The sequence below is a fragment of the Hemitrygon akajei genome, chromosome 11 (assembly GCF_048418815.1).
Source record: "Hemitrygon akajei chromosome 11, sHemAka1.3, whole genome shotgun sequence".
NCBI lineage: Eukaryota > Metazoa > Chordata > Chondrichthyes > Myliobatiformes > Dasyatidae > Hemitrygon > Hemitrygon akajei.
In genome coordinates this window covers 22,531,966-22,551,621 of record NC_133134.1, presented here as the reverse complement: position 1 = coordinate 22,551,621, position 19,656 = coordinate 22,531,966, and the positions used below count along the sequence as shown (strand labels likewise).

Below are 19,656 nucleotides of genomic sequence, written 5' to 3'. Positions count from 1 at the left end.
ACAGCCATTCTCAAGTTTTAATCCCCTTTGATCTGAGCATAGAGCTGCTAACACGCAGAGCTCAAGCCAATCTACATGGATCACATTTTGTCACTAATTCTAATTCTGATGATTGTTGTAAATCATTTGCCCTCACTTCATAGTCATTCTGCTGGTTAATCTGTTCTCAATGCTTTAATAAAACCCCTGGTGCAGATATAACCCTTCCACGCCAATAATGTCAGCAATGTCTGCTTAACGTTATGCATCTCTCTTAAAAAACATACTTGTGGATTCAGAGCCAGGATGAGGACATGGGCATGTTATTAATATTAATATATTCAGTGTACAGAAATACTTGGCATTACATTATTTGAAAGGCAGTTTTATCAACAATAAAGTTAAATTAACCTTTTGTCCACTTGCTTAGGTAAAAGTGCTTCTACATACTTAGAGAACAGAACTCCAGATTTGTCATTGGAAAACAGATCAGCTGGTCATTAATCTTGCACCCTTCATAGGATCTTGTAATAGTTGGATTTCTTTTGGCTATGAAAAAGCATGGGATAATTACTGGCTTTGTTTATTCATTCATTCTTGAGATGCGAGCATCACTGACAAGGTCAATATTTATTGCTCCCTCCTCATTGCTTAAATTAAAATGGTGTTGCTAACTGAACTATTAGAGCTAAAGGCAATTTAGCTTGACAAAAATTTTCCAATGGAACAACCACCCAGTGTTTATTCATTAGGGATTGGAGTCATCAAGGCCAGGCAAGGAGAGAATGGCAGATTTCCTTCTCAAAATGATATTAGTGAACAATGTGAGCTTTTACAACAATCCAGTGGTTTCTTGGCCACTATTCTGAATACCAACTGTTTAAAGTCAGATTTAGCCGAGGTGGGGGGGGGGGGGAGAAGAGGGGGGAGGACTTTAATTCAAGCTTCTGAGTTCTAGTTCAGAAACATAACCACTATTCACCATACCCTGTCATGAATGACACTTCTCTTCACCTTGAAAGATTACGTACTCACTTTCACTTGGTCCACATTGTGGTTTGGAGGCTTGCGTGCCTCAATGACTCAGACAGCTCTGTTGGCTGGAGTCAGGGCTTTATGCTTTTGGCCTTGGTAGGGTCACCCATACCAAATAGGGTGAAGAGAAGAGGCCAGACTATGAGTGGCCCACCAATCATCCAGTTCAGAAGTTCAGCTCAGGGCCAACAATCCTCACTAATGATGTTGTCTATTTGGAATCTTGTCTTGATAAGCACAGTGAATTGTTTTCACCCAGTCACCACAATAAAGCCATCCAAAGTGCATTAAACAATCAAGCACTATGAACTTTTAAACACTTATATTATCTAGGCTACATGAGCTATATTAATATCTAGTTTAGTCGCAATTATGTTGTGAATGAGAGCACATCCTGCAACATTTCCATTCACTACAGACTATACTGCCACTTTCCTCCTTATAATAAGCAGCATTACACGAATGATTACATTGAAATGTGTATAAAAGCTGTATAAACTCCCTACGTTTGATGAAGGAATAGATTCTCAATTCTTCAATATTTTCCAATTCCTTACAAGTCCATCCAGTAGCTAACATCCTCAATCATGCACACTTATTTTTTCTTCATCTTTGCATTGGTCCCTTCCAGAGTCTGAAATCCATTTTGTGAGCTAATCAGTGTTATTTTTAAATCCCTTGCATAGATTTGCTCCATTAATGATTTGGCCAGTCTTCTTCATTGTGCTCCAATCTTAAGTGAGAACGACACCTCAGTTGTTAAAATTCCCTTTAAAAGTCCATTAAAAAAAAATCATGATGCAATCCCCCCAAAGTTCAACCTCTCATGTCATTCAGGATGTTCCATACACTCAGCGGCCACTTAATAGGGCTGTTATTATTAGACCGATTGAATTACACAGTTTGACAGGATGGTGAAGGTCAGAGAATTTACACTCAGAGTAGCCACTTTATTACGTACATCCTGCACCGAACAAAGTTGCCACTGAGTGCATGTTTATAATCTTCTTCTGCAGTCGCCCATCCACTCCAAAGTTTGACGTGTTGTGTGTTCAGAGATACTCTTCTGCACACCACTGTTGTAACACAGTTATTTGAGTTATTGTCCTAACCTTGTAAGCTTGAACTGGTCTGGCCATTCTCCTCTGACCTCTCCCATAAACTAGGCATTTGCACCCAAAGAACTGACACTCAAAGCGTTTTTTTTTTTTGCAACATTCTCTGTAAACTCCAGAGAATGTGGTGTGTGAAAATCTCAGGAGATCAGCAGTTTCTGAAATATTCAAACCACCCTGTCGGGCACCAACAATCACTCCATGGTCAAAGTCACTTATATCACATTGCTTCCCCATTCTGATGCTTGATCTGAAAAATAACTGAACCTCTTGACCGCGTCTGTCTGCCTTTATGTATTGAGTTGGCGCCACATGAGAGGCTGATTAGATATTTGCATTGACAAGCTGGTGTACCAATAAAGTGCAATTATTAGAACCTTTATGAAGTAACAATAGGCCTGTCAAGTTGTGTGGGAATTTATATCACCATTCTAACACAAAGAAATAAAACTACAGCTGTCCAAGACTTAAATATTGCACTTGATTTGGGGAATTTCTCTGACATCTTGAACAGGAAGCAAAAAGCAGCTTATTACCTAGTCAACCATATCTGCATCACCTCCAGCCTTTCCTTCTACAAAACTTGTTCTGTCAGCCTGTTTTGTTTTGATATAATTTGTCCTCTGCAGGACCCTGCTTCCTCATTTGTCTTAAATAAGTTTGCTGACGACAGCACTGTCATTGGCCAAATCAAAGGTGCTGACGAATCAGCATGCAGGAGGGAGACTGGAAATCTGGCTGAGTGGTGCCACAACAACAATGTCTTACTAAATGTCAGCAAAACAAAGCAACTGATTATTGACTTCAAGAGGAGGAAACCAGAGGTTCATGAGGCAGTTTTCATTGGAGGATCAGCAGTGGAGAGGGTCAGCAACTTTTAAATTCCTCGGTGTTACTTCAGAGAACCTGACCTGGGCCCAGCACACAAGAGCAATTAAGAAGAAGGCACACCAGTGTCTCTACTTCCTTAGCAGCTTGTGAATGGGCATGACATCCAAGTCTTTGACAAACTTCTATAGATGTGTGGTGAAGAGTATATTGACTGGCTGCATCACAGCCTGGAATGGAAAATCCTGCAGAAAGTAGTGGATACGGTCCAGTCCATTATGGATAAAGGCCTCCCCGCCATTGAGCGCACTTACATAGAGTGTTGTTGCAGGAAAGCAGCATCCATCATCAGGGACTCCAAACACCCAGGTCACACTCTCTTTACACTGCTGCCATCGGGAAGGTGATACAGGAGCTTCCGGACTCACACCACCAGGCTCAGGAACAGTTACTACCTCTCAACAATCAGGCTCTTGAACCAAAGCGGATAACTTCACCTAGCTTCACTTGCTCCATCACTGAAATGTTCCCACAACCCATGGGAATTCACCTTCCAGGACCCTTCAGCTCATGGTCGACATTTATTTATTTATTACTTTTTTTTGTATTTGCAGCTTGTCTTTTGCAGTGATTGAATGCCTAGTTGGTGCAGTCTTTCATTATGGTTATTATTGAGCATGCCCACAAGAAAATGAATTTCAGGGTTGTAGATAGTGCGATATACAAAGGGTGATTGATAAGTCCGTGGCCTAAGGTAGTAGTAGTTAATTTTAGAAAACCTAGCATATTTATTTATTTTTCACCCTCCCCTAGTGTTGCCACCATGTTCTCGTGGACCTCCTTGGGTGATAGGCCCTTGAGACCGAGGTAGCGGATGACTGCACGAAGGCCAAAGTTGTCCATTTTCTCAGACAGTGCTTACTTGCAAATTTCAATGATCTGAAACAGAAATACCACAGGAGTTATTAATTTCAAACTTTCTGCATAATCTTTCAGAGTTGAACTGCACGTGCATGTAATGAGAACTGTATAACTCATCTCCTTTTGCTTTAGGCCACAAACTTATCAATCACCCCTGCTGTGGACACTTTCTGGAGGTCCAAGACACCAACTTGTACAAAGAAGGGATCCGTATGCACCATGACTGCTGGATTAAGTGTGTAAATATAGGAGGGGACTATGTTGAAAAATAAATGTGCTGTTTTCTAAAATTGACTCCTTCTACCTTAGGCTACAAACTTATCAATCGCCCCTCGTATGTACTTTGATAATTTACTTTGAACTTTGAAACAAGAGATACCACGTGTTCAAAATGCTGGAGGAACTCAGCAAGTCAGGGAGCATCTACAGAAGAGTCAATGTTTCGGCTGAGACTCTTCATCAGGATTCAAACATGGACTGTTACACCTCCATAGGTTCTGCCTGATTTGCTGAGTTTCTCCAGCATTTTCTGTGTGTTACTCAAGATTTCCAGCGCATGCAGAATCTTGAGTAATATCACATGCTGCCTGCCCTACTTTCAAACAATATTGAAATTAGGTTTTAGGTAAAAATCCTTATTCTGAAATTCTTTCCGAGAATCTTATTATCAAAGATCATCCTTAATTCCTTTCTGCCTCCTACAGATCTCTCAACAAGCTTTTATTAAAAAAAATTGTAACTGTGGCTCTATGCTTCCCAATTAATTATCTGTACGCATGACCTGTAACATCACTTTCTTTAGTCTTCTATTTTTCCAGAAATAATTAAGTTTAAAAAACAAATAACATATTCCTGCTATTTTCATAGCCTTAAATAAGTAAAAACAAGCTACTGTAGTTATTAATAACTGTTTGAAGGTGAGAATTAAAAAACTGATTTTTAAAAATTTGATTCTAAAATGTTCAATTATTTTACTGCACATTTTAATTTCGGATTCATGCTGTTGGCTTTACAGTTTGTTGCGGGAATCAATCATTATGACAGCTAGTGTCAATACCATTGAAGCCAGTGTAGGCGTAAATGCTAAAATATTCCCCCAGATCCAAAGCACTTTAACAACACAAATCAGAGTGCATACATACAAGTTATAATTCTAATTGTTGATTGCACATTCCATTAGAATTTTTTTTAATAACACTGGTAGAAGATTAGGTTGGGGAGGATGATTCAGATATAATGTTATAATGGAAAATAAAGTTGCAAAACAGCAACAAAAAAAATGATGAGAATGCTCCCTAAATGGCAGTGGTGGAGGATGATATTAAATAGCAAGTTAGAGATGCATGTTATAGTGTCACACAGCAATGAAACAGGTCTTCAATGCCAAACAATGTGCCTTCCTGAGCTGGAAGGTGTAGTTCATCCAGTCTATTTGACTTAACAACCTTCAGACCTTTCAACTTCCCTAGGTATCTTCTCATTTGCAACCACACTCACTTCTGTCCCCTGACACTAAATAAATAAAACCAAGGAACCATGGACCAGTTACTCTGATAATCAGTAATAAGAGGGAAGTGTCAATGATTCTTTTATTAAAAATGTGTAATGATAAAACAATTGGAAAATATTAATAGTCACACACACACAGTTGGAGGAAGCAACTTGGTCCATTCCAACAAATCCCTCCCTGTTCATGATCTCTGTCTCCATCTTTAGAGACAGATTATCCACCCACGTCTTTCAAAAATCCACTGATTCCCAGTACCTTGACTACAACTCTTCCTACCCTGATGCAATTCCTTTCTCTCAGTTACTCCATCTCCACCACAAGAGTTGAGACTTGTGGCTGCGAAATAATCTCAGGTAATGGGGCCTCCTCCATGGTGGTTGTAGGAGTTGACTCTTAAGACTACAGGAAGTAGTTCTGACAGCTCTGGCCAGGTTTCTTCTCTAACAATTGACGCTGCTCTCCTCAACTGATTAAAGAGTCATCTGCAGATGATATCAGGCGCATTGTCCAGTGCGGAGAAGAGTGGTCCAGTTCTGTCCTTAATCCTTCCGAGTACCCACTTTTGATCACTTCTATAGTCCCTCACCAGGACTGCTTGTCCAGAAATGAAACCTCAAACCTCCTTGTTTGAGGAACCTCAATGTGTCTCAGCTGTTTGTCTTGCCTACTCCTTCTGAGATTGGGTTTGAGGAGATCCAAGCATGAACGCAAGGAACAATCCAGGAACAGCATAGCTGTGGAGCTGTTAGTTGAAAGTGCTGTATCGCAATATACAAGGAAATTGGTGAGCTTTTGATTCCGTATCAGTGTAGTATGTTCCGCTGACATTGCTCACTGTGCCTTCTTTAAACTCTGAAATAATCCTACCGTCAAGCCATTTGTAGCTGGGTGGTATGGTGTAGATGTAATATGTCTTTTTCCATTCATTCTCAGGAATGACAGAAACAGTTCCACAACAAACTGTGGTCCATTGTCACTGACTAAGTGTTCTGGAACATCAGTCCTTGAGAAGAGGTTTCTCAACACCTCAGCAGTGTGCAAGTCTGTTTTGGAGACTATTAGCAACACTTCTGGCTACTTTGTAACTGCATTCACTACTACCAAGAACTTTGTGCCCATGAATGGTCCAGCAAAATCTACATGAATCCTCTGCCAGCGAAATGAAGGCCTTTTCCAGTGATGGAGAAGCGCTGCTCTCAGCATCTTCTGGACATGTTGGCATCCCGAACAGCGCACGGCAAGCCGTTTAATCTGTAATCTATCCCAAGCCACTGGACAAAGCTTCGAGCCACACTTACTTTCTGACCACACCTAGATGATGGGAATGTAGCTCCTCCAACACTTCGGTTCTCAGCTTGGATGGTACAACTCTCAATCCCCAAATAAGACAACCCCCATGGAGGGAAAGTTCACCCTGACACTGGTAAAAATGAGGAGATGGGATTTCTGCTGCACATTACAACCATTTTGAGTCACCATGGAGACCCAAGACTGTGTGGGGTCTTTTCTGATTTCCCTTTGGATAATAGGGAGACTTCTAATTTGCATTAGGGAGAACATAACAAGAATAGAGTCCCATTTTTAATTTTTTTCCCCCTGGTATTTCTTTTTCCAAGGGAAATCGGATAATCCATCAGCATTTCCATAATTAGTTGTCCTTAAATTTGATCTTGTCATTGTGTTCTCCAAGAAGCAGAGCCCATTTCTGCATTTATTCTGCTGCTGCTAACACCCTTTTGTAGATTGAAAAAGAACATGAGTGGTTGACGATCAATAATCAACTCTCTCTCTCTCTCACATGCAAGTACTGGTTGAAATGTTTTACTCCGCAAACCAGACTCTCTGTCAACCTGTGTGTGATTTTTCTCTGCAGCAGTAAGGGAACGTAAGTCTATGGGGTGTTCACTCCCATCACTCGTAGCATGTGACATGACTGCACCTGTACCATCAGGTGAGACATCACAGGTAAGCTTCACTGGATGATGTGGATCACAATGCACAAGGACAATGTCTGAGGTCACCAGTTCCCTTATGTTTCTGCAAGACACCTTACACTGCTTTGTCCATTCACGGTTGGCAGTAATGAGATCAAGCGGTGGAGCACAGTAGCCAGGGTTAACAGGAATCTGTTGCAGTAATTGACAAATCCTAAAAGAACCACAACTGTGACACACTCTTTGGCCTTGGGGCATCCACCACTGCTTGAATTTTCTCAGCATGCTTGCGTAATCATTGTGCGTCAACGGTATGACCACAATAAGTGATACGAGGTTTAAACACTTGTTGCATCATGCTCCGAGCCCATAATTTTCTAATTTTTTAACACTATCTTGATATTCTGGATTGTTTATTGTCATCCTTGCTAATAACAATGGCAACACAGAGTACCTGGACAGCCTTGCGACATAGCAATCTGCCAGAGTGCAGGTGCAGCTGCTCCCTGATGCACCATCAATAACTCACTCTGAGACGTAAGAAGCGAGGTATCGGCCTTTATTGACTGGAAGAATGAACAACACTACATCCTGGAGAATGAGGCCGGGCATCAGGCCTCAATCGCCTTTATACAGGGGTCTGTGGGAGGAGCCACAGAAGCAGTCCAGACAGGTATATGTAGTTCACCACACTCCCCCAGAAATAAGAATAATGTAATGATAAAGTCCTTTGTGAGTGTTTATGGTAAGAAACACTCAGGACTCTTTTTCCAGCTCCGTCTGTAGGTAGGCCTCAGCTATGGCCACTTCGCTGAAATGCGATCCATCAGAGAAATTTGCAAAGATATCCTCTATCCAGGGCAGTACTGGGCTGTTGGTGTCCTTAAAATGACCACAGATTCTGACAGGCCCGCTCTTCTTGGCTATTGAGAGCACTGACATTGCCCATGGGCTCTATATCACCTTGAAAAGAATTCCTTCAGCATCTAAGTGATCGAGCTCACTACTACTTTACCTCCTATGGCATAAGGCTTTGTAAAACTGGTGTGTGGCATTTTCATTTAGCATTATTTTACTGAGGATGTGTTTCAGTTTCCTGGTACCATCCTTGAACGCTTTTGTGGCATCATCCAATAGCTTTTTAAATTCACTTTCAGTGACTCTGTTCCAGGGGATGTGGCATGCAAATGGTGGATGATTCTCCGATCAAGTTGTAGCTGTCTCAGCCAATCACACCCCACAATGCTGGGCAATGCTGTTTTTACCAATATGGCTTGTTGGTTGTTGTACCTCACCGGTATAAATTTCATTCCCAAGGGAGTTACCTTTTCTCCAGTATAAGCTCTTAGTTTGATATCAGTAGGCTTCAGTTCAGAATCTTTGAAATGCCGTTCAAACTCATTTTGTGGAAAGATCGAAATAGCTGAGCCAGTGTTCAATCCCATTTTAATTAATTTGCCATTTACTTTTGGTGTAAGCCATATTGTTTCTGTTTTATTAATTTTCACAGTGTAATTCTCAAGGGTACCCAGTCCTGGGTTACTCTCATCATCATCAGATTTTTCATCAACAGCATGCAGCTGCTGTTTCTGAAACTGTAACTTGACTTTTTCTTTACATCTTCCCCGTGCAGTCCATTTATTTTTGTCTGCCTGACTTTCTCTTTCTGCATGACCTACTTTTTTTTCTGCAAGCTTCACCTTTAAACTTGCATTAGTCTAGAGTATGTGAGCCCCTGCTACAATGGCAGCACAATTTGTTCTGTCCGGCCGGTTTCTGTTTAGCTGTTGCAATTTTGTTCACTCTCACTTTTGATCCTGACTTCCAACAATATTGTATTTCTGTCTGCTGTTTCCATTGATACAGCAATTTTAACTGCTCTTTTAAGTGTGTTTCATTTAGGAGTTGTTTTTGAATGCTATCTTGTAAGGCTCCACAAATAAACAATCTCCCCATGCATCGTTAAGCCCATCACTGAACTGACAATGCTCAAACAACCTCTTCAATTCAGGCACCTGCACTGAAATGGACTCTCTTTTGATTCCAATCATGAAATCTAAAGCGTTTTGCAATCAAAGGTTCTAAATGTTGCTGCGATACGTTCACGATATCAGCAAAGACCATTTCAGTTGGCTTGGTTGGAGCAGTTAAGCTTCTAAGCAAACTGTACAGTCTTCACTTATTATACTCTGACACTAGCACTCACTTTTCATTGACTTTTACACTACTGGTCAGTTCATTCAGCATACATTAGCCAGTTATCTGTTATGCATTCGAACAAGTCTATATTTCCAATGGAATCGGCATTTCTGCCTTTTTAAAAAAAAATTATGATTATTATCACCCAGTATTCACTGTTACAGCCCTGTGACCTGACACAGATTTTGGGAAAATCTTTGCTGAGCACTTTGCTCCATTCACTGTAACAGACAAGTGGGCAGCCATTTTAATTCCACTTCACATTCCCACACTAACATGTGTGTCCATTATCCACTCCACTGCCACGTTGAGGCCAGACTTAGATTGGAGAAGAAACACTTCATATTTTTTTTTAAATCTCCAACCTGATGGCATCATTTCTCTAACTTCCTGTAACCACTCCTCTTCATCCCCCAGCCTTTTGATTTCCCTTATCCCTCTTTCCCCTCCCCCTCACTTGCAGCCTATCCATCACCTTTCTCCTTCTGGTGCCTTCCTCCCTTCGTGTTCTACTGTCCTTTCCTATCACATTCCTTCTTCAGCCCTTTGTCTCTTGTACCCATCACTTCCTAGTTTCTCCCATCATTCCCTTTTCCTGCTTCCGAATCTTCCTCCCTCACTTGGATTTTCCTGCCTTCTCTCTGATTGCACTCCCCTCCTGCCAGTCTTCTGCCTTCTTTCTTTCCTGTCATGATGAAGAGTCTTGCCTCGAAATGTTAACTGTCCATTTCCCTCCATAGGTGCTGCTGGATTCCTCCTGCATTTTGTCTGTTGCTCCTTATTTCCAACATCTGCAGTCTTTCTTATGTCTTCGAGAGTCAGAGATAAGGATACCTAAAGTCAGCACGAGTTTATGACAAGGAAACCTCAGGATAGCTGATGGATTTTTTAGAAAACAAATTATAGGAACGTTATGGAGAACAAACAGAAATGGCGAATTTGAATTTTTGTTAAAAGGTCCCACATAAGTGTATAAAATTAAAGAACATGGAACTGGAGAATAATATATTAGCACAAATTGAGAATTAATAGTAAAGAAAAATTCATAGTAAAGAAAGTGGGAATAAACAGAAGTACTTAGTGACTTATGAAGTGAAGCAGAGTTTAGAGCTTGGACCTCAGAATGCTCTCTCAATGATATGGATGCAAAGAGGTTCCAAAGTGATTTAGACAAGTTGGCTGAGTGAACAAAGATATGGCAAATTTAACTTAATATACCGTAGGTAAATGATGCTATCCACATTGGTTCTAAAAACAGGTCTACAAGACTGATCCCAGGGACGACAGAACTGCTACGAGAGCGGAGATTGGTTGATTTGGCCTAGTTTATACGAATGGAAAAGGATTTACATCGAAAACTATATTAAGATTAGACAGTCCATATGGAATAAGAATCTTATAATGGCTTGAGAACTCAGAGCCTGAGGTCACAACTTCAGTATACAGAATATACCACTAAGAGTGATTAGGAGAATTCCACATAGACGGTGCTGAACTTTGGAATTAACTACTAAGAAAGCAAAGGGGGCCAGGTTATTAAATATATTCGATGAGAAGGTTGATGTTAATGGAATAGGGAATATGGAGAGAAATTAGGAACAGTATACTGAAATAAATGATTACATTGAATGGTGGAGCGGGTTCACTGGGAAGCCCCCTCCCCCCACATGGTTCACTATGCCAGAATCATCTGCAAGCAGGGTCTTCAGCCCAATTCTTCGATGCCAAACAATGTGCCATCCTTGTCGGGTTCCAATGCTGAGGATAATCATAGTGTAGATGTTGCTACCTATCCTTGTTGACTGTAATCTGTTGGTCAGGAAGTCCAGGATACAGTTGCAGGGGGAGGAGTTGACTCCCATCTTCCACAGTTTGGAAATAAGTTTGCTTGGAATTATAGTATTGAAGGTGGAACTGTATTCAATAAATAAGTGTAACATATGTGGCTTTATTGCACATATGCTCCAGAGGTGATTGTAGGGGCAGGGAGATGATGTCTACTCTAGGCTTGTTTTAATGTAGGTGATTTGCAGTGGATTGAGACTTTGGTGATACTAACAATGGGACTTTGAGCTACTGCGAAAAAACACGAAGTGGGCGAGTTAGAGGTTTGTGGATTTCATTTCAGGGAAAAGACTTTCAGAATTAGACTGCAAAAAGGCTTTATTTGAACTAAAACAAGAACATAAGACGTAGGAGTAGAATTAGGCCATTCGGCCCATTGAGTCTGCTCTGCCATTTCATAATGGCTGATTTATTATCCCTCTCAACCCCATTCTCCTGCCTTGGCCTCTGCAGCTATCTGTGGCAATGAATCTCACAGATTCACTACCCTCTGGCTGAAGTAGTTCTTCCTCATCTCCATATGCAGGGATCAGGAAAATCAGTGCAACATTTATGCCTGTACTTCAACATTTTTCCAAAAATAATCAATCAAATTTAATGGTTTTGGGTATACTGATACCTTAATTATTTCCTCAATCCATTTAACATTGTAAACCCTAACCCAGGCCTTCCAACACTCATTCTAGAGTTCCATAGTTCACACAGGGAGTGGTGGGGGCATGGAATGCACTGCCAATGACAGTGGTGAAGGCAGATACAATAGGGTCTTTTAAGAGACTCTCAGATAGGTACATGGAGCTTAGAAAAACAGAGGGCTATGGGGTAGGGAAACGCTAGGCAGCTTCTAGAGTAGGTTACTTGGTCAGCACAACATTGTGGGCCGAAGGGCCTGGAATGTGCTGTAGATTTCTATGCTTTATGTTCTGAGTACATAATATGTTTTATCCAAGTAGCAAACCTAACAAAAATAGTCATGTTGTTCTCAAATCTGTCATTTAAAACATTCTAGGTGAGGAGTTGCTGGGGGAACTACAGAGTACACTATTTGAACCTGCCATTTTCTGACTTCGAAACAATTATTTTTTAAAAAACATTTATGTTTTACCTTACTATCGCACATCGAGGGTTAGCACTGCACAGGAATAGAAGCTTTCTTTTGTACTTCTGCCAAGTTAATTGTTGTAGTAGAATGTGTGTGAGATAGGTCATCATCGATGAGCAGTCTGCAGCCATGGTAGGAGGAAGGAATAGCACATGTACATCTGCTCCCTGAGGGGGGAAGATCACATACAGCTTACGCAGCAGGGACATGGATAAAACAGAGTTAATTCTCCATGTGAATGATATTCCAATAAATCCTACAGAAGTGACTACTGCCACGGAACAATCTCTCTCTCTTTTACCCTGTAGGAAGAGTATGCAACAGGTCACAAAGAATTCTGATATTAGTTCAACTGAGCATTGCACAGCTCTTCGAGAATGTCCAAGCAAAAGAACATTATTTTGGCACACTAACAGACAGCTCTGTCACATTTTCTGAAGTAATATGGCTTTTGTTGAATGCGTGCTACCCACATGCGCTCGGTCTTTGTACAAGCATCACCGCCCACGGTGTCAGTACATATTCCTCAACTCAGTAGCTACCCTTTGATTTTTCGTGGACGCTCAGTATTATGTGTGAAGTCAATAGCATCCCGCACTGCAGGAAGCCTGATATGTTTGCAAAGCTACATGTATGGTTCACCTTCTGCTCGCTGTCAGTTCTTCTGGAACAAAGTCTGTCACTTGCCTCCTTTATGTAACAGTGTGCAGCAAATTGCAGATTCAACAGGGACTTGGAATCAGCCTAGTGCATGGGGGGTGGGGGGTGGATAAATGTCATTGAAACCGATCAGATATTGAAATGCCTAGACAGAATGGATGTGGAAAGGAACTTTCCTATAGTCAAGGAGCCTAACACCTCAGAATAGAGGGACTTCCATTTAAAACAGACACGAATAGGAATTTCTTTAGCCAGAGGATGGTAAATTTGAGGAGTTCATTGCCAGAGGCAGCTGTGAAAGCCAAGTCCTTGGGTAAATTTAAAGCAAAGGTTGACAGACTCTTGATTAGTCAGGGTGTCAAAGGTTACGGGGAGAAGACAGGAGAATGGGATTGAGTGAGATAATAAACTTAACAATGATGGAATTGTGGAGCAGAGTCGATGGCCCAAATGACCTAATTCTGCTCCTCTGCCTTATGGTCTCAGAAGATTCATGGCTACTCTCTAGTAAGAATTGCAGCCCCACTCCACACTCCCACTCTAAGGCATACCTCAGCAATGATGTTCTCGTAGAACGCTCCTTACTGTAGGACAAGTAGAATTACTTCTCAAAGGCAATTGTAGCCTACTGACAACACCAAGAGCATATCAACCAATGGACATGTGTATGGGAACAATGGATTAAGCAGAATTTTTGATATTAGCACAGAAGTCCCTTATCATCTTTTTCAATATTGCATATTGACCTTAACACCAAACAAAGAGAATATGGTAACAACAGCCAGTGGAAATCAATCATCAATGTGTTTGTAATGCATTATTACTTCCAGGATATCTGCTGCAAAGTGTATAGATTGCTATATGTGGAAAAGAGTGGATCCCTTACACTCTGAGGCAGGAGAATTTATATTGGAAATAGGACACGGTAGAGAAATTCAACAATTATTTTGGGTCTGTCCTCAGGGAAGACGACTCTGAACACCTTCCAGGAATAGAGGACAACTACAGACATAAAATGAATTCCTGAATAAATTCAAAGAAATAATTTTAAAAATAGGTATGGACAAAAATTAACAGGACTGAAAAGTAACAAATCTCCAGGCCTCCTAAGCTTTTGAAAGAGTTGGCTGTAGAATAAGGATATACCTTCCAAAATTCCATGGATTCCCACTCATTAGAAGACTGGAAATGCATGTCTGCTATTTAAGAAAGGAGGGGGAGACAGAGACAGAAAAAAACAGGGAACTATAAAGCATTTAGCTTGGCATCAGCAATATGGGCAAATGCTAAAATCTATTATTAAACGACTTGATAACATGGTAAATGTATTAGCTTTCCGAGGGACTTGGGCAGTGTTAACTTTGATTTATGGAAGGAAATCAAATTTAGCAGATCGGTTTTAAACTTGCAGAATAATCAACTAGTTGATTTTATGCATTTGAACATTTAGAAGGCCTTTGTGTCACACAAGAAAATAATGCACAGTATTAAGGGTGAGAATCTGACGCAGATTTAAGTTTGGGTAATAAGCAGAAAGCAGGTAGCAGGAATAAACGGGTCTCTTGCAAGTTTTAAAGCTGAGACTAATGCCATGGTGCAGGAATCAGTGTTGGGGCCTCAGCTATTCTCAATCTGCATCAAGGAGGAAAGGAAATATATTCACATCTGTAATGATTCAAAGCTAAATAGCAGTGTGGGGTATGAAGAAGTTGCAGACTGCCTTCAGATCAATTAAGTGAATCAGGAAGAACAAGGCAAAAGAATGACAAAATGCAAAAGTGGAAATTTAAAAGGCAATCACATGAAACTCTAATAGGACGTGACGAGGTAGGTGTGGTGTGAATGTCAGGAATATGTATCAGTCTCAAAATAAAGAGTTGGTTACTCAGGACAGACGAAGAGAAAATTTTCACCTCAAGGGTAATACGTCTTTAGAAGAGTGCTGGGGAAGCTCGCTCCCCAGGTATATTCAATTTAATAGTTGATGAAAATACAAGAGACTGCAGATGTTGGAATCTGGAACAAGGTGACAGTTGCTGAAGCCTTTATCTGGAGCACCAAACTCATCAGTATTCAATACAGGTTGAGTACCCCTTATCCAGATTTCCAAAATCCAGGGGGGTTTTTTTTTTGAGCTCTGACAAGACATCACGAATGGAAAATTCCACAAGATGCTAAGAAGCTTCCCAGGCAATGCACAGGTCGCTGAACACCAGACAGTTCTGAGAAGAAACCTCACATATGTAAATTAACAGAATTTAATGAAAAATAGAAAAACACTGCATAAAATGAAAAATGAAGATCTCAGTCATATATTGTCAGCGGAGTGAACATATGCCGCTTAACGTATGCTGATCAATGATGATTGAAAATGGAAGGTAATTGTGAATATTAGTAGGCCAGTTGCAGAAATTTAAGAAAATGCAGGGTAATCATTTTTTAAAGCATCTGGTGATGACGAAAATCTAGCATCAGAAAATCCATCATCAGAGATCCCCACCACCCAGGTCATGCACTCTTCTCACTGTTGCCATCAGGCAGAGGGTACAGGAGACTCAGGAGTCACACCACCAGGCTGAAGATCAGTTACTACCCCTCAACCATCAGGCTCTTGAATGAAAGGGATAACTGCACTCACTTGCCACATCATTGGAATATTCCCACAACCATTGATCTCACTTCACGGACTCCATCTCATTACCTCACATTTTCATTATTTATTGCTATTTATTTATATTTGCATTTGCACAGTTTGTTGTCTTCTGCCCTCTGGTTGATCTTTCATCAATCCTGATATAGTTACTATTCTATAGATTTGCTGAGTATGCCCGTAGGAAAATTAATCTCAGGGTTGGAAATGGTGATGTTTTTGTACTTTGATAATAAAATTTACTTTGAACTTTGAGGCTGATTGTTTTTATTCCTTACATAAGACCTGAAAAAAGTAAAATACAAATAGTGTACTATAATCAAAATCTGATATCATAGGCATAGACTGAAAGCCTGCCATTGTTTGCTGTTGTTTAACAGCTGATCAGGTATTCTCCCGATGCTACTGTGCTGTTTCTGGTACCCTGTACACATTATATTTCATTATATTAACACGATGTAATACATTTTACTGTTAAGTACACGTGTGATGAACAAGTGTAAGATGAAGACTGCTTACCGATAGCATATAAATTCAGAGTTGGAAATATTGGAAATGATGGTGATCTCAAGCTCTCATCATATGTCACAAAATCCAAAATTCTTCTGGCCACAACATTTTGGTTAAGGGGTACTCAACCTGTAGTAACATAATACAATCTGTCTAATTTTTAAATCAGAAAGCAAACTAGTAAGAAAGTGCCTAACATGAGCAGTACAAATGGGTTAAATCAGCAATGGTAGCAATACAAATGCACAGTTAAAAATTTTGCTACTGTACTTTCATAAACAAAAGAAAAGCTGCAGATGCTGGAAATCTGAGCAACCCCCGCCCCCCCCCCCCCCCCCCCACAGATGCTGCTTGGCCTGCTGAGTTACTCTGGAATTTTGTGTGTGTCACTGTACTTTCTTGTCTATTCTTCACATTTATAATACCATTAGCTACATAAAAACCCTCTCCTCGTAGGCATATAGTGCAAAACAGATCACAAATGCATGCTCAGGATGTAGATGAGGTTCTGTTACCAAAATAATTTCAGTTCCAGATCTATAATACTCGGTAGATGAGGAACATCTTTGCAGGTTTCCCTGCTACCAACTATTTTAATTTATACCTTGGATTTTGCACCCTCAATGACTTTCCCATTTACTTTATATAGGCCTCTTATGAATGTTACACATCTCAGTTAAGATTCCCCTTAACCTCTGCTGTTCCAAAGAAGGGAAACCCAATACCTAGTAGTGTGATTATAACTGGTTGATCAGAAGAGTACGCCATCCTCAATCCAGGGCATATTTTTCAGCCCATCGTGATGATGTCAAGCACCTGTACCTATCTTGTTATTCCTCCCTACGCCTTGTGGCACATTGGGCACCAATCTTGTCGTTTCTTTAGCAATTTGGTCCACTAGGACCAAGTTGCTAGCTCGATGCTCAATCCAGCGTGGATGGAAAGCGCCCAGATTTGAACCCTGGACCACTCGCCTGAGAGACCGATGCTGGCCGGCATATCAGTACCTATCTACATTAGTCTTATTTTCCAGCATTCAATAGCCTTCAGTGCTATGGCACTTCACATACAAGTATTCCTTAAATACTGTGAGAATAACAGCCTTCACCTAATGCATTTCTAGCTTTCAACCATCTCCCCAGGTTAAAAAGGAATCATCAAATTCCACCTAAATTTAACCACCTGTTACCTTCTGGCTGTAGACAGCCCTACTAAAGGAAAAGGTTTCCCTCTACCTGCCATATCCATGCCACTCATAATTTTGTATATTTCAAATCAGAAAAGCCTTTTCCACTATATTGGACAGGGTCCAGAAGAAGTTCACAAGAGTTATCCCGTAAATGAAAGGTTTAACATAAGAGGATGTCTCTGCGCCTGTACTCGCTGGATTTGAGAAGAATGGGGGGGGGGGGGGGGGGGGAATCTCATTGAAACCTATCGAACATTGAAAGGCCTATATAGAATGGGTGTTTCTAGTGGGGGAGTTGAAGACTAGAGGGCAGAACCTCAGAATACAAGGATATCCCTTTAGAGCAGAGATGAGAAGGAACTTCAGCTAGAGAATCAGACTTAATATCAGTGGAATATGGTGTGAGATTCTTGTATTTGCAGCAGCAATACAATACATAATAGAGAACAAAACATGAATTAAGGTAAATATATTAGGTATAACTATATTATATAATATATATTGTAATACAGTTATATTAGCAAGAGCATCAAAGTTTATGGAGAGAAAGGAGAATGGGGTTGGGAGGGATAGTAAGTCAGGAGACTCAATGGGCTGAATGGCCGAATTCTACTCCATGTCTTACATCTAAACAGTTCATTCAGTCATACCTCATAGCTGAAAGGCTCTATTCATGGCAACAGCCTGGTGAATCTTCTTTTCCCCCCGATCCAGTGCAATCATATCCTTCCAACAAAGTACAACTACTACTCTCCCTGTGCCCCAAATTATGGCTTTTATGTGTACCATAACCTCCTTCCTCTTATATTTATACTCCAGTTAAAGAAGGCAAATATCCCATGCTGCTGGCTTCAGGGCTCCTTGAACATATACATTTTCCAGGTCCTTAAGTACTTTCTAGGATCCTACTCGTTAACTACTGTGTATATCCCAACCTTATTACCCCTCTCAAAATGTATTACTTCACATAGTTCAGGATTAAATTCCTCTTGCCCATTTTACGGTCAGCAAGATGAGCGGCGTGCATAGGACGAAAGCATTTAATGAAAGCCAAAACCCTTCATTAGAACCAACTAATCAATATTGTTCTCTAACCTCAACTGCCACTGGGTGCCACTTATTAACAAGCCAATTTCAGATGCAGTTTTCCAATTACTTGTGTGTTTTTGGCTTTTAGACCAATTGTTTCAATCATCTTTTCTACTAACCATATTTTTTTTGGAAGATCTTAAAACTTCTGCTTTAAAACCTCAATTATTTATTATACATTTTATTATATATAATTATTATATTAACTTCTGCCTCCTGCTTTAAAATCTCCATTATTATATATTTTTAAAAGAACCATGTACTGAGCTGTGCAGAATTCTAGAGAAACAGCTTTCAATCACAAAACACCAATCAACTGTTATCCTTTGTTTCCTGCACTTTGTTTCCTTTGCATCCAACTTTCTTAGATCCCAAGGAAGTTTTGCTTTTGCCACACCTAGCACGCGACACATTTTCATGAGTTTTACTAACTCCATGTAGGTTACCTCAAATGTATTACTGGCATCTTCTTAAAAGAGGTACAAAGAAGGGTCAATCACGATAACCCCATAACAAATCTGTGTAAAGTGATGGTACAGATTTAAAAAAAATAGATTCCAATATCTTGTCTGCAATCATAGTTAAAATCACTGCACTGTAATTACTCATTTCATTCCCCCCCCCCCCCAACACACACACTCTGAAACTATAATTATTCCTCTTCTTCGGCGGCCAGGGGATATTGGAAAATTTTAGTCAGGTTCCTCAGAATTTTTAACCTTACTTTTAACGTCTTTGGAAAAAGTATTGATTTTGAACTTTATAGTTTATTACAATTAACAAAAAAAATTGCTCTGTCTGCAATTTAAAAATAAATATGATTTATCAAACTCATCTTGAACGGAAACTCTTGTAATAACACATAAGAATAAGAATGAAATCGCTTTATACACATAATTACCGTGCTCTTGAAATTGCGATCAGTCCTGACAGAACTACCCTTATTAATCAGCTGGAGGAGCTCCCTCACCCTCCAGACCCAGGTCACTGAACTTTGTCTGGTCCCTACTCTTTGAATGGGTGGTTTCTTGAATTTTGATTGGCTAATGCTCCTGTCCATCAGAGACTATGACCTTACTACCCGGAAATA

At 40.3% G+C, this 19,656-nt stretch overlaps 1 long non-coding RNA gene across 1 annotated transcript; it reads right to left on the bottom strand.

Moving 5' to 3' along the window:
• Positions 1 to 914: 914 nt before the first annotated feature.
• On the bottom strand, positions 915 to 19,547 carry LOC140735397 (uncharacterized). Its single transcript, XR_012100744.1, has 3 exons — positions 19,468 to 19,547; positions 16,298 to 16,417; positions 915 to 3,896 (listed from the first exon to the last, which is right to left on the bottom strand). It is a non-coding gene; the product is annotated as an uncharacterized lncRNA (long non-coding RNA).
• Between the last annotated feature and the right edge of the window lie 109 nt (positions 19,548 to 19,656).